Below are 13,766 nucleotides of genomic sequence, written 5' to 3' on the forward strand. Positions count from 1 at the left end.
TAATTTAATTCCGCTGACCTAGAAAAGGTCTGTGAAATTAAGGTGTAACCTTGGTGCAAACAAATGTTACATAGGTATTAGAGACTAGAAAGAAATGAGCAGAGAGGAAATACATAATATCACAAAGGGGTTCTAGCAAGAAAGAAAACAAAGCAATGGGTTTAAATCCTTCTCAAGGAGTGAAGTGGAAAGATTAAGTTCTGAAATGGATACCTAATACATTTTATATAATGTTGACATGCTTGTAAATTGACCCTTGTTACTGCCAAAATGTTTAGACATTTTGAAAGCTATTGTGGAAAATGTCCCCTTTTTATTTATATGTAATCTGCTTTCTTTCTTTTTTTTTTTTTTTTTTTGAATTGTTTTGGTTTATCTGATGCTTTTTTCAAAAGCATTCAGAGTGGAACTGTTCTTACCTTTGAAAGTGAAGAAAACTGCTTTTGTCTAAGTGTGGAGTTGTGAGTCTGTGAATTATACCCTACCACAAAATGTTTTCTCAAAATCCCCTGGGCATAGAATCATATCTACTGCTCAGGTATATAGGGGAGGGTGGGGAGCTGGAGTGGGGAGAGAATTTGCATTTGTTAATGTAAGGGAGAAATTAGAACAGCGGAGGGAACACCTAGCATTGATTTAATTTTATTACAATTTTGAGAGCATTTGCTCTTTGAATTAAGTTGTACTGCTGTAGAATTCACCTTGCACATTCCAACCTGTTTAAGAGTGAATATACCAGGAATAAACCTCTCTAAAATACATACGGTGAAACTCTGCTGTTCATTTCTTCTAGAATGTGAAATGTCTTCCTTCTCTGCTTATATATGTATATATATATTAGTTCCTCAAATAGATATATGAGTATTTAAGTAGCCCTGTAATGTTAGAAGCCACCTTGAAAATATAGCTTTTTTTGATTCCTATAGAAAGTTATAGGAATTTTTCAATTTGATAAGAAAATAATTAAAGCTTATCTTGTTAAATGAAATAGTTATAGCAACTTCAAAGCCTAATATTATTTAAGAAACATCTTTTCAACTGTATTCACTTGAAATAATTTTTGATAAAGGTTTTATTGGAAACACTAGTGATTACTATTTCATGATAAGTAGATATGTTTAGTTTTATTTGTGAGATTAAAAAAGAGAAAAGAAGGAAAAAGTAAAGAGTAGAGCCTCTGAGATATGATAAAATAACACCAGAGAGCTACAAGTCACCTAAAATCCCATAAGCCAGTGACTGGGAAGTGTGTGTATTACATGGCTGAATAGGAAAGAATTTAAACTCTGTCACATGGTATTAATCAGGGGTAGCAGCCATTGCTCAGTTTAATAACCTATTCTACCAGTGTTGATGACAACACAAAGAAATTCATGAGCCACACAATTTCAGGAGTCGCTTCCCTTGTCTGATAATAATTGCATGGGCTTGAGTTCTACAGCTCCAGGAAGTTACAAAGAAGTTCAATATCTGTGGACAAAAAGGAATCTCTTCCCAATCTACACAAGAAAAAGAGATATAAATTGTCATACACAATTTTGGGAAGCTATAAATTTGGTTGTGTACTTTAAAAAATATAAACAGAAAAATACATCCATGTAGTTTTAGATTATGTAATGTATAATTGTATATAACTAAAGTCTTATTAACATCCTAACAGGACATTTTTGTTTGCATTATATTCACGGTTTAGTGTCTTACTGTAACATCACAGTGACATAAATCTTATATATATAAGACTACCAAATTATAAAATTAGTAAAGCATTTTGAAGTGTTCTTTTAAAAATGTACCATGGTTTTATACTAGTGTTAGATTAAGATTAAAATTCTTAGTGGGTAATTTTGATCTCTAAATGAGATCTGACAAGCACATCCGAAGATGGTGCCTTAGTCCACGCGGGCTGCTATATCAAAACATCACAGACTGTGGAGCTTATAAACAGCAGAAATGGACTTCAATGCCTTGCTCTGTCCTCACAAGGTGGAAAGAGCAAGGGGTATCTTGAGAGTGTCTTTTATAAAAGCAGTAATCCCACCATGAGGGCTCTGCCCTTAGGACCTAATCTCCTCCCAAAGGCCCCACCTCCTAACACCATCACCTGGAACAGTAGGTTTTCAACACATGAATTTGAGGGACACAAACATTCAGACCATAGCAGATGGTGTCTGTATCCAGCGCTTCCTGCACATATTTTATTTGAGCTGAGGTGAAATCACAAGCAGTGATTTTGTGTTTTGCAGTGAAATTAAACCTGTGTGAACTTTGATAATTAGTTATTCAGTTATTAAGTTCATGGGCCAATTAAATAATGATGAACCTCATCCCATACTTATCCCCACCAAGTGAAATGTTCTCTCTCTCTTTTAAAAATAGTTTAGCATCTTCTGAAATATTTCATATTTAAAACATCCTTACAACAGTGACATATAATGTCTTTTTCTGTAAGAAAAGCAAATGTTCATTCAGCTTGTTCTCACTTGTCAGTATTGCATATCATACCACAGATGTCTTAAAAACGATCTAAAGAGAGAATATTTGCTGTATATTGATTTCATTTATGTCTTTAAAGAGCTGTTTATGCTAATATATGAGACATGTAAATGTTTACAAATGCAAGTTTATAACATATCTCAATTTCAAAAGAAAATTTTTTTAAAAGATTTTCATCCAAGTAATATTAAAACTGATTTAGGGCTTCCCTGGTGGCGCAGTGGTTGAGAATCTGCCTGCCAATGCAGGGGACACGGGTTCGAGCCCTGGTCTGGGAAGATCCCACATGCCGCGGAGTGGCTAAGCCCATGAGCCACAATTACTGAGCCTGCGCGTCTGGAGCCTGTGCTCCGCAACAAGAGAGGCCGTGACAGTGAGAGGCCCGCGCACCGCGATGAAGAGTGGCCCCCACTTGCCACAACTAGAGAAAGCCCTCGCACAGAAACGAAGACCCAACACAGCCATAAATAAATAAATAAATAAATAAATAAATAAATAAAGAGGATGCATTTCAAATAGTTAAAAAAAAAAAAAAACTGATTTAAATTTTCTTTGGGGCAAAAACATTACTTTTACCCTTAAAGCTGACATATTTTTTCCTGGAACCCAAGAGAGAATCATGAATTATAAATAAGCAACAAGACTATTAACTATGAAAATAAGTTAAACTGCATAGGTTAAATATATTATTTTCAGTGAACATTGGTGCATATGTTACAAGGAAAAAGCAAACAACAAAGGAAAAACTTTAATGAAGTTCCATAGCATACGTGAAGTATGTGTAGTACTTAAAAAATACATGTATAGCTGATTCACTTTGTTATGAAGCAGAAACTAACACACCATTGTAAAGCAGTTATACTCCAATAAAGATGTTAAAAAATAAATAAATAAAATGAAATGGAAAAAAAAGTACATGTATATACTATGTTTGGTCTCACTGGTAAATAAAAAGCAAGCCAAAATATGAAATATATGTGAATCAGTAGCATGAAGATAATGTATATATCGGTAAAATATGTGTAAAGAAATGCACATGGATGGATTCCATCATTATATATATTTTTGAGATTAATATTATTAATGGGATACTTTGTGCTGTTGTATTCAAATATTGGGTAGTAACGTCATGGCACTAGTTCACCAATAGTAAATGCATACTTATTCTGTTGAATTTTTTTTTATATTCCTTGACATTTGGTATGAAATTTGATATGACTATTTAAGAAAATTTGTTAATTTTTTTCTTAAATAATACCCTAATATTTCTTTGTGTAGGCATAATCTAAAAAATAAATTGGGGCTTGGATATTCATGATGTAGATGTGATGGATAGGGACAATTTTCCTTCTGGTCTTAAACAACTTCTATTTAACATGTTTAATCATTTTCTTTAAGGTTATGAGGTTTTGATTTTTTTGTCTTACTTTTTTTTTCAGTACTACTAAAAATGAAACTTTCTTCTTCTCAATTTAAGGAACACCAGACACCACAGAACTATTAGCAAATAACCTCACTTTCCCTGCTTGCTACAAATGGAATGAATGTAGCCCAGGGAAGGAAAATGTGGGGATATATTTAATTTTGTATAAATAAATGATCTTATCTATAGAAAACATTGGAACTGTGTGCACTGGTGGATTTGAAAGGAAAACTGGAATGATCAAGAAGGATACAATGGATATTTTAATACTAATAAAGTATAGACAGGTACAATTTTGCAATTCAAATCCAATTAATTGTTGCCTCAAGTAGTTCCAGAAAATGAATATGGCAGATTCTCCCTCGACCTAATTCCCTTCCTTATTTGTGCACCCAGAAACTAATTAGTTATTTTCAGTAAATATGGTTAGATTTTAAATCCAAGTACCTCTGTCTTACTGACACTTGTTTCAGAAATACTTCTTCTAAGTGGAGTCATTTATTATAATTTATTTATTCTGATTCTTATAGCATTGGCATAATTATAAGGGGGATTTACGCTACTCTTATTCAACATTGTATTCTCTCAACAGCTGAGAATAATAAAAGAAACAGCATTATTAAGTAAACTAGCATGTCCAAGTATGAAAGAACAAAATATCAAAATATTGATGATTCAATGCAAACCACTTTATCTGCATCAAAATAAAACCCTAGCTTTATGAAGATCACACATTTTTCCTAAGTGACAAAGTATTTTTAAATTTTATTCACATATTCCAGAAAATTCCCTCTTGCACACCATGGGAAGCATTATAAAGAGAAAATGTTTTCAGATAGACCTGTAGGTAATATCATAAAAAAGTTAAGCCCACAAATAGCAAATATACCTTCAAAATAAATGAACATCATAAACAAATCTGATATTCACTTATTTGCATAGTAATAAGCTAGTTTGTTTCTTTGTAACTTCCACTTTCTTGAAAAAAAAAAAAAAAACTCTCATTGTATCACAATTCTGTGCCTATTCTGCACCTGTACCTATAGTTGGCTGGAAAAAAATAAAACCCAGAAACGTGAATATCAAGTTGGTCCTATTTGCCGAACTGGCATTATACTGTATTACAATTCCCAATTGCATTTGCTTTCCTATTTTCCTAAATTGCTGCCTCCCATATCCTCTTCTCTCCTCAGTTTTCCCACATCTCTTCATCCATTCACACACTCAGGTGATAACCTTGCTTCTTATTTCACTAAGAAAATTCCAGTTATCGTATGAAAACTTCCACAACTTTCCAAGCCCACAGTTCCCCTGCATCATTGCTCGTATAATGTCTTCCTGTTTGTTAGTGTGAGAAAGTACCTCCTTCTTAAAAAAAAAAAAAAAAAAAACAAGAATGAAGCATAGGGGCTTCCCTGGTGGCGCAGTGGTTGAGAATCTGCCTGCCAATGCAGGGGACACGGGTTCGAGCCCTGGTCTGGGAAGATCCCACATGTCGCGGAGCGACTAGGCCCGTGAGCCACAACTACTGAGCCTGAGCGTCTGGAGCTTGTGCTACGCAACAAGAGAGGCCGCGATAGTGAGAGGCCCGCGCACCGCGATGAAGAGTGGCCCCCGCTCGCCATAACTAGAGAAAGTCCTCGCACAGAAACGAAGACCCAACACAGCCAAAATTAAAAAATTTAAAAAAAAAGAATGAAGCATAACAAACTATCAATATTATTTCATGTAAAAGATTTCAGCTAGTAAGAAAATCAAAACATGTTTATAAAGTCCACAGAGCTAAGCAGTTCTTTTCAATTCATTTGTGTGTTCAGGACCTTCCTCTACAAGAAGCATGTGTGCCACTTATGCACTAAGTATTGTCCCATCTTGTCCCTCTTAAAGGCTTCACTCCACCTATTTTACCCCTGTCACTCTCGTCTGGATCACCCTCATCGTCATTTAAATATGCCCTTGTCTCTTCCATGTAAAAAGGAACTTTCTCTTGACCTCAACATTCACTGGATTCCAGGTCCATCTTCTTTCTAAGCTTCCCTTTAGTCTATCTAATATGTGTCTCCCAGTCTCTATTAAACCACATATACAGCCTACGTACTATTCTTGTGAAGGCCTTGATGACCAATGCATGACTAAATCTGAGAACAAGCTCATTTTTCCTGTTACGTAACCCTCAGCATTATTGAGCAGTTAATCATTTCCTTCTCCTAACAGCGTCTTTCCCTGACCATGCTTTCTTGGCTACCCTCTTATTTCACCACTGCCCGTCCTCATTCTCCTTTGCTGCTTCCTCTACTTTCTCCTAATTTACTAATGTTGGAAATTTCCAGGCTTAGTCTTTGATACCTTCTCTTCTATACCTACATGTATACCCTTGAGGATCCCATCTAGAAATATGTCTTCAAAGATATCCCAAGTTGGCATGTTGGCCCTGTTAACTCCAATCTCCTAAATCAGCTGATATGTGACCTCTCCGCCAGTCCATCTAATAAGCTTCCTAGTCTTACCATATCCAAAGCTGAATTCCTGGTCTTTTTTGCTCTAACCTGATATAGTTGTATATTTTCCATTCCTCATAAGAAAAAGCAAAATGAAGTCATTCCATTCTTAGCTTTTCTCACTTGCAGCCAAAACCAAAATGAAGTCATGCTTAGCTTTTCTCTTCTGATCAATAAATCCTGTTGGCTCAACCTTCAACATATTTAGAATCTGACCACTTTGAAAGCACTGGACCAGCAGGTCCAAGCCTGCAGTATCTTCTTAGACCAGCTGTCAGCATGATCTTATTAACATGAAAGATAGATGACATCATTCCTTTCCTCTAACCCTTCACTGGCTTCCTATCCCTCTCAGAGTAAGTGTTAAATCACCTCTCCTGCTTGTACTCCTATCATTCCTCCCCACTCTACTCTGCCTTGGGCACAACAGACATGCTCTTTCCTCCAGGCTTTACACATGCCAGACTGTCATCTGGAAAAGCCTGTCCCCAGATCTCCAAATGGTTTGCTCACTCACCTCACTCCAGTCCTTGTTCCAATACCACCTGCCCACTGAACCAACTCCAATTGCTCTCTTTAAAATGTATTAACAACTCCACCATCCCAGGATTCCCCATTACCTTTTTTCCTCCTTAAATCTTATCACTTTTTAGGATACTACAAGATTGCTTGTTATGTTTATTTTCTCTCTTTCCACAGCAGAATGCAAACTTCATGAGAGGAGGATTTTTGACTGTTCTGGTTCCTTCTATAGTCCCAGAACTTAGAATAATTTTTGGTACAAGATAGGTGGTCAACAAATCCTTCTTGACTTATAAATAATTTAATGAATTAAAGCAAATGACATTTAGCCTAATATGATATTTTTTCCATTGTACAAAAAAATGTATTAAATTCTTTTTTTTGCGTAAAAAATAGTCACCATAAGAATTTGGTGAGTGAATTAAAGTTTTATAACTTCATCAAGGAAAATATAATTATTTTTAATTTTGGCAAAATATAACAAAAGTAAATATATGCTTAAAGAAGTTTAATCATGTTTACACAAATAATGCAATTCTACTAGCTGTAACTCTGAAGTTTTGATATTCATGAAACATACATTTATAACACTACATATGAGGACTTTTCTGCTGGTGCAGTGGATAAGACTCTGTGCTCCCAATGCAGGGGGCCCGGGTTCAGTCCCTGGTCAGTGACCTAGATCCCACATGCATGCCACAACTAAGAGTTTGCGTGCTGCAACTAAGTGTTTGCATGCCACAACTAAGGAGCCCACGTGCTGCAACTAAGACCCGGTGCAACCAAATAAATAAATTAATAAATATTTTTAAAAACAACACTATGTATGGAAAATTATTAATCCCCTTTTCATTGATTTCTATGACATTTTCAAATTTTCACATTGCATCCTATATATTTAGAGAAGTATTCAAAAATATTATATTTGGAAGTCAAGTGCTTATAATGGCTATTTTGTTAGTGCACATATTAAAAATAAGTACATAAAGCTATCCCAAGAAATATGTTTATTTTTTGTGTTTTTTTCCAAAAAAGCATGTGAGTGCATTATTTTCTATTTGTATGACTGGGCAAAGGGGGAGGGGGGAAGGGGGAGAAGAGAAGGAGAAGCAGTAGAGCAGAGAGGGGGAGATGACGTGAAGAAACTCAGTGGATACATTTCTAAATAACACATCCACCTCTCTCATTTTTTTTTTCTTGGTTTATGACTTGGCCTTAAGACATTCCATAATTTTAATTCTAATTTTCAGTAGCTTGAAATATTTATATTTATAGCTAAATTAATGTAATGTGGAAATATGGGCAATGAGAGCTCCCAAAGGAATAATAATTAATTTTGCTATAGAGTAATGTTTTAGATTTATCTTTTTATTTGCATGGAATTTAAATCATATTCTCCCTTCTGAATACAAAATAGCTTACCTTCAATTCTAGCTCACTTGAATCAATGATTACAACTGATAAAACTGTATTTCATGTTTCAGAGCAAATCTACTGATAAGTTTATAAAATTAAAGCTGATGGAACAGCTGACTTTACGAGAGATGTTATGTCTCTGTTAGGCCCTTTCTATAATCAATGGATTTAAAATTTCAGTTTATCTTAAGTTGAGCTACTATTAAGAAACTGATTGTAATTATGCTAGTATACTAAGAGATCATTGGGTTGCATATGAGATAGAACATATTCTTCTTTACATGGCTTGGATATCATCTATAAAGACACAGTTAAACTACAGGTACCAAAACACATTTTATTCTCCAAAAAAATTTGCTTTTCTTAACAGCTATAGATGACTAATCTGCAAAAGGCAAAACATAGGAATAAGAGAAAATTCATTGAATGTGTATTTCTGGTCATATTTTGGATGTAAAAATAATTTAAACATATTGTTTTATTGTCGATTTTTAAAGAAAATTATCATACCCAGAATATAAAGCAGTAAAAAAGCAGAAGTTGTAGGTCAAAGAGAAAAATAAATGCGATTATATAAATAAATATAATGCTCTTTTAAGTTTTAGTGTAAAATATTGTGTTAAATTCTATGGTGCACATATTTTCTAGTTTGTTTTAGAAGGCAGAATTTCCATAATTAACACTGCAGTAAATCTTATATCGTCAATGAACTTTGCTAGAATATTTGCTAGACTTTTGGGGTGGATAGAAGAGAGAAATACAAGGTTTGCTTCCATATTTGCTAGAAATGGATACATATTTTCAAAGCAAGTTGCCAACATGCTTTCCACATTCTTATGGAAATCAATGGTTTAAAGTAACTGTTTATATCTTTATGTGTGCAAGTGTGTTACTGTTTTCAAAAATATTCATGCTCACATTCTCTATTTTCCTAAGAAAAGGAAGCAACATATGAGCAGCCAGTTAGCACTGTTGTATTTTTAAATATAGTTGTTGCTAGAACAAAAGCTTAATTTATGTGTAACGATAAATATCTCACATCTCTATTTTAAAAATAAGGAAATTATTAATTCAACATTGATAGTGTTGGATATTGCCTAAGACTAAAACATACTGTGTGTTGCAAAATATTGATAATCAGAAGGTAGAATACACATGACTTTGATGTGCCTATATCTGTAGATAATTCTCCCTCTCTTCTCCCCCTCCCTCCCCTTTCTCATTTTCTCTTTCTCATCCCTCTATCATGTATTTCCCTATCTATCTATCTATTTATCCATCTCCATTTGTCTATGCATCCTTCGGTAAGTCAAAGTAACTTTTTTCCTTGTTGGTAAATTAATGTTATTAAACAAACAAACAAACAAAAAAGGCTCCTGTACCATGACAGGTACTTACTGAAGAGAGGAAAACACTATTAAGGGTTCAACCCAAGGACACAGAAGGAATTTTGTCATTTTATACAAATCAGGGACATTTTCTCCACTTTTAAGAAATGAAAAAGTGTTGACCTATGACAGTGTAATATATATATATATTTACCAACTGCCAATACACAGAATAGATGAAATGAGTCCTTGAATGATACCTTTGATGTTTTCCTTCCTTTTGCAATCTTTCAGAAAAGAGTTATGGACAACTTTTCCTACTGGGATTCTTCAGGACCATTGTCTGGTAAGTATAACTTTCAACAAGTTAGGATAATTTTTGCTTCACCTTTGACTTTGTTAGAGAATATAGTTTTATTTAGAAAATTGTGGTGGAAATTGTTCCAGCAATAACATAAATGGTTTTCAAAGTGATCACTAAGTCTAGACAAGCATAATTAAAAAAAAAAATTATTATTTTATTTCCAATAAGGAAGGTTAAAAGAGTAAATGTTCTTCTATAATCCACTTTTAGATGGTTTTCACAAAAGTAAATGCACATTTGTTTACCTAATATTACATCAAATAGTTATTGAAATGAATTGTGTCATGAGATACAAGGACTATAATTTGTAATCAGTCATTGATCTTATTCTTAATTCAGTGCCTAATAGATACTAGATGCTCATAAGTCACTTGAATAAATAGGTGAGTGAATGAATGATTGCAAATATTAAGTAAGATAGAAAGTTGCTCAAATAATGACCAATTTAAATCTGGATTTACTGAAAATATGAACTAGGCAATAGGTGTTCACTTTCAAAACTAATCATTGCACATTTCCATTAAATAGAGAACTGTTTGAGTGCATTTAAAAAGCTATTTAAGTTCTCAAAATTTGGTGTGCATTAAGCATTTGTCAGAAACACATTTATTATAAAAATTGTGAGATAGCCAAAGCTGAAAAATCATTATGACTTTAGCAATTAAAACAAAATATGTGGAGATCTAGACTATTACTGGATTCTGGTACTTCAAAACACTCTCTCCCCTATTTAGTCAGTGAGAGGTACCCAAAACAATCATCATCCTAACCTTTGGGGTGACCCCCCCCAGTGCATTCCTCTATGTATTGCTACATGATTCTGAATTTAGGAGAGGATGCAAATTGAAGTGTGGACTCTCAAAATTTCTTGAATTAAAAGAACACTAACGTAAGTCTACTACTTCCTTACCTTCTGAAATAATTCCGATTATACTTAAGACTAGGCTATAACCTGAGAGATTCATGTCATTATTGGCCTCCTATCTCCACTAGACATTGTGCTGTTACTTGGATTAAACTTAATTTATAAAGACTGAGTCATGCTTTGTGATCAAGATCGAAAATGAATCACTCCAGGCTAATTCTTGACCTTGCACAGGAAACATTGTTAAATGAGAATCAGTGCCACCTAGAGAACGAAAAATTTTTGTGATGAATTCCTGGAGTGAGAATATTTTCAGTTCCTGACTTGTAAATAAATGCAAAAGAAGACCATGAATTTGGAAGTCTGTGGGTGATGAAAAAGTAAGGGGAAAAGAGGGGAAGAAATCTAATCGCTTCTGACAAATAGAGACCAAAATATAATTCATAGTCGGCCTCCCTGTGCACCAGAGACAGGGAAAAGTGTTAGCTGTAGCATTTTGTGCACCCTGTTACTAAGCTGTCAATCACAGCCCCCACATACTAATTAGAGGAGGCCAGCTAAGAAGGACCCACCTGAGTCTCCTTGAAAACCCGAGGTGGGAAGCATTTCTAGTGTAAATGGAGAGTACCATGAATGTGTTTTCAAATAACTCATAAAAAAAAACCTAGTGTTCTTTCTACTTAGGTTTAGAACATCACTTTACGTACTCCTTCTGGCTTTGCAGAGAATTAGAAACTGGAAATCATAAACATTCTACCTGCTGGCATAGAACTATTAAATTCATTGGGCCAATACATTTCAAATGAAAAGTTTATGGTATAAAAATAAAGTAAAATGATTTTTACAGTTCTTTTCGGGCATTGGAATTGCAATCTATATAGGGAGATAAAAAGGAAATGGAAAACAGTAAACAAACTATACACTAATTTAAACTGAAATGAAAATGCACTTTCTCATATCTACCTTCTGGCATTTAAATTATCAGCAACGGACTTAGAAAAGGGAAGAGTGTGTATTAAAAACAAAAAAAGGCAATTTATTAATGTTTATATACAGTGAATAGAAGTAGATATCATCCTTATTCATTGAAAGTAAAATTAACAGGCTTTTGTATAATAGTAAACTTACAATTAGTATGACAGTTAAGGGAATGTAATTCAGAGCCATGGCATAAAACTCCTCTTGTGAAAGGTTTTAAATGTAAAATTCCAGTTATTAGCAAATGTATATTTCCCATCGTAGGGGTGATATCATTTGACTTCATAGTTGTGATAAATTTATATATTAACAGTTTTGAGTGCCAATTATGTCTCTGTTTGATGTTTACTGGGGAAGTAAACTATTATTTCTTTGCCCTTCTTTGATTTATTTTGAAGACTAGGATCATGGGCAAGGAAATATTCATGAGCGTAGACCAGTTCCTCTAATGCAGCTAATTCTGAATTTTTGACACTGCACACTGTAACTTACTGTCATATGAACTTGCCAGAGTGCTCATGCTTCAGCACCTCTCCTCAGACTTGCTTTGATAATTATCTTTAGCAACGTTTGCCAAGAGAAAGCGAGGATATCCTCCCTCTGGCTCTGTTCCATGTAGCTAATTTTACAGAACCATAGATTGGCATATTTCTGTGCCACAGTTTTCTCTACAAATAGGCATCACACTGACAGTGAAAATTAGAGCTATCCATACTCATGCAGTATCCTTTCAGTTTTATGCTTTAAAAATTTTAATTTGTGAAGTAGATTGCTTATAAGCACAATATGGGGTCTCTTTTTTCTTATTAAGTTTCACTGATGAGATAAATACATGAATTCGATGACTCGGATTACCCTTAGCTTTGTTAGAATAGCTACAAGTTTCATTTGTTTTTGTTTATTGATCACGGCTTGCATTAGCATTCCACCTAGGAAATAATGCCACTTTAGCCTGTTTACTGAATAAGAGCTGACATGGAAATATTGATAAGATTGATTATTGATCTTGTTGCTCATTTTCATGGATTCTAGTCTCTTTAATTGAAAAACTGCACTTAAGGAGTCCTTTGCAATGTTTTGTCATAAAAATCTAAGTTCTTGATGTGTTAAGAGGGCAAGAAAATATACCTGAAATATGAAGCTTATTCCCTATAACAGCACTAACAAGACTTCATAAATATCTGGTCCTGATATATATATTATCTTTATGGTTTTTGAGACAAAAATAGCTGTTAATATTGAGGCTTTCAATCATACATAATTCTGATTGGGAGAATATAATAAAAATCAGAGGTGTTCCCAGAAACATCTCTCTGGTCTGTTCTCCTTTAGTGAAAAGCGTTAATTATCAAAGGTTTTACATTGAATAACTAGGTCAACTCCAGGGAAATCTGAGGATATGTTAGATCTGCCACCTTCTTATTCTTTTTTAGCTTCATTTTGGTATAATTGATATACAAAAAATTGCACACATTTAAATATATACATCTTGATGAATTTGGACATATGCATACACCATCCATGATACCATCACCACAACTAAGGTACTAAACATGTCTACATCTGTTACCTCTAAAAATTTTCTTGCATCTTTTTGTGTTTTTTTGTTTGTTTTGTTAAGGACACTCAACATGAGATCTACCCTCTTAATATATCTTAAATTGCACAATACTTTTTAAACTAGCACAAATTTTAAGAGTATTGTTACCTATAGGTACTATGCTGTACAGTACACTTTTTGAAGTGATAGGCATGTTTTCTATTTTAATTCAATTGTTATATATACATAGATATTGCCAAACTTAATAAATTGCATACTTAAAAATGGGTTAATAAGTTGTATGTAGGTTAAAACAATAACTTTAAAAAGTAAATGTGT

At 33.9% G+C, this 13,766-nt stretch overlaps 2 long non-coding RNA genes across 2 annotated transcripts in view; one reads left to right on the forward strand and one right to left on the reverse strand.

The window, feature by feature from the left end:
• The window catches only part of LOC137776767 (uncharacterized), a 98,765-nt gene extending 88,748 nt beyond the window's left edge, over positions 1-10,017 (forward strand). Inside the window, exon 4 of the long non-coding RNA XR_011076315.1 lies at positions 9,975-10,017. This is a non-coding gene — a long non-coding RNA (uncharacterized lncRNA). The remainder of the gene's footprint in view (positions 1-9,974) is intronic.
• Positions 1-13,766, reverse strand: part of LOC137776768 (uncharacterized) — a 551,097-nt gene that overhangs the window by 52,510 nt on the left and 484,821 nt on the right. The window lies entirely within an intron of this gene.

This window comes from Eschrichtius robustus, chromosome 14, assembly GCF_028021215.1.
Source record: "Eschrichtius robustus isolate mEscRob2 chromosome 14, mEscRob2.pri, whole genome shotgun sequence".
NCBI classification, from domain to species: Eukaryota; Metazoa; Chordata; class Mammalia; order Artiodactyla; family Eschrichtiidae; genus Eschrichtius; species Eschrichtius robustus.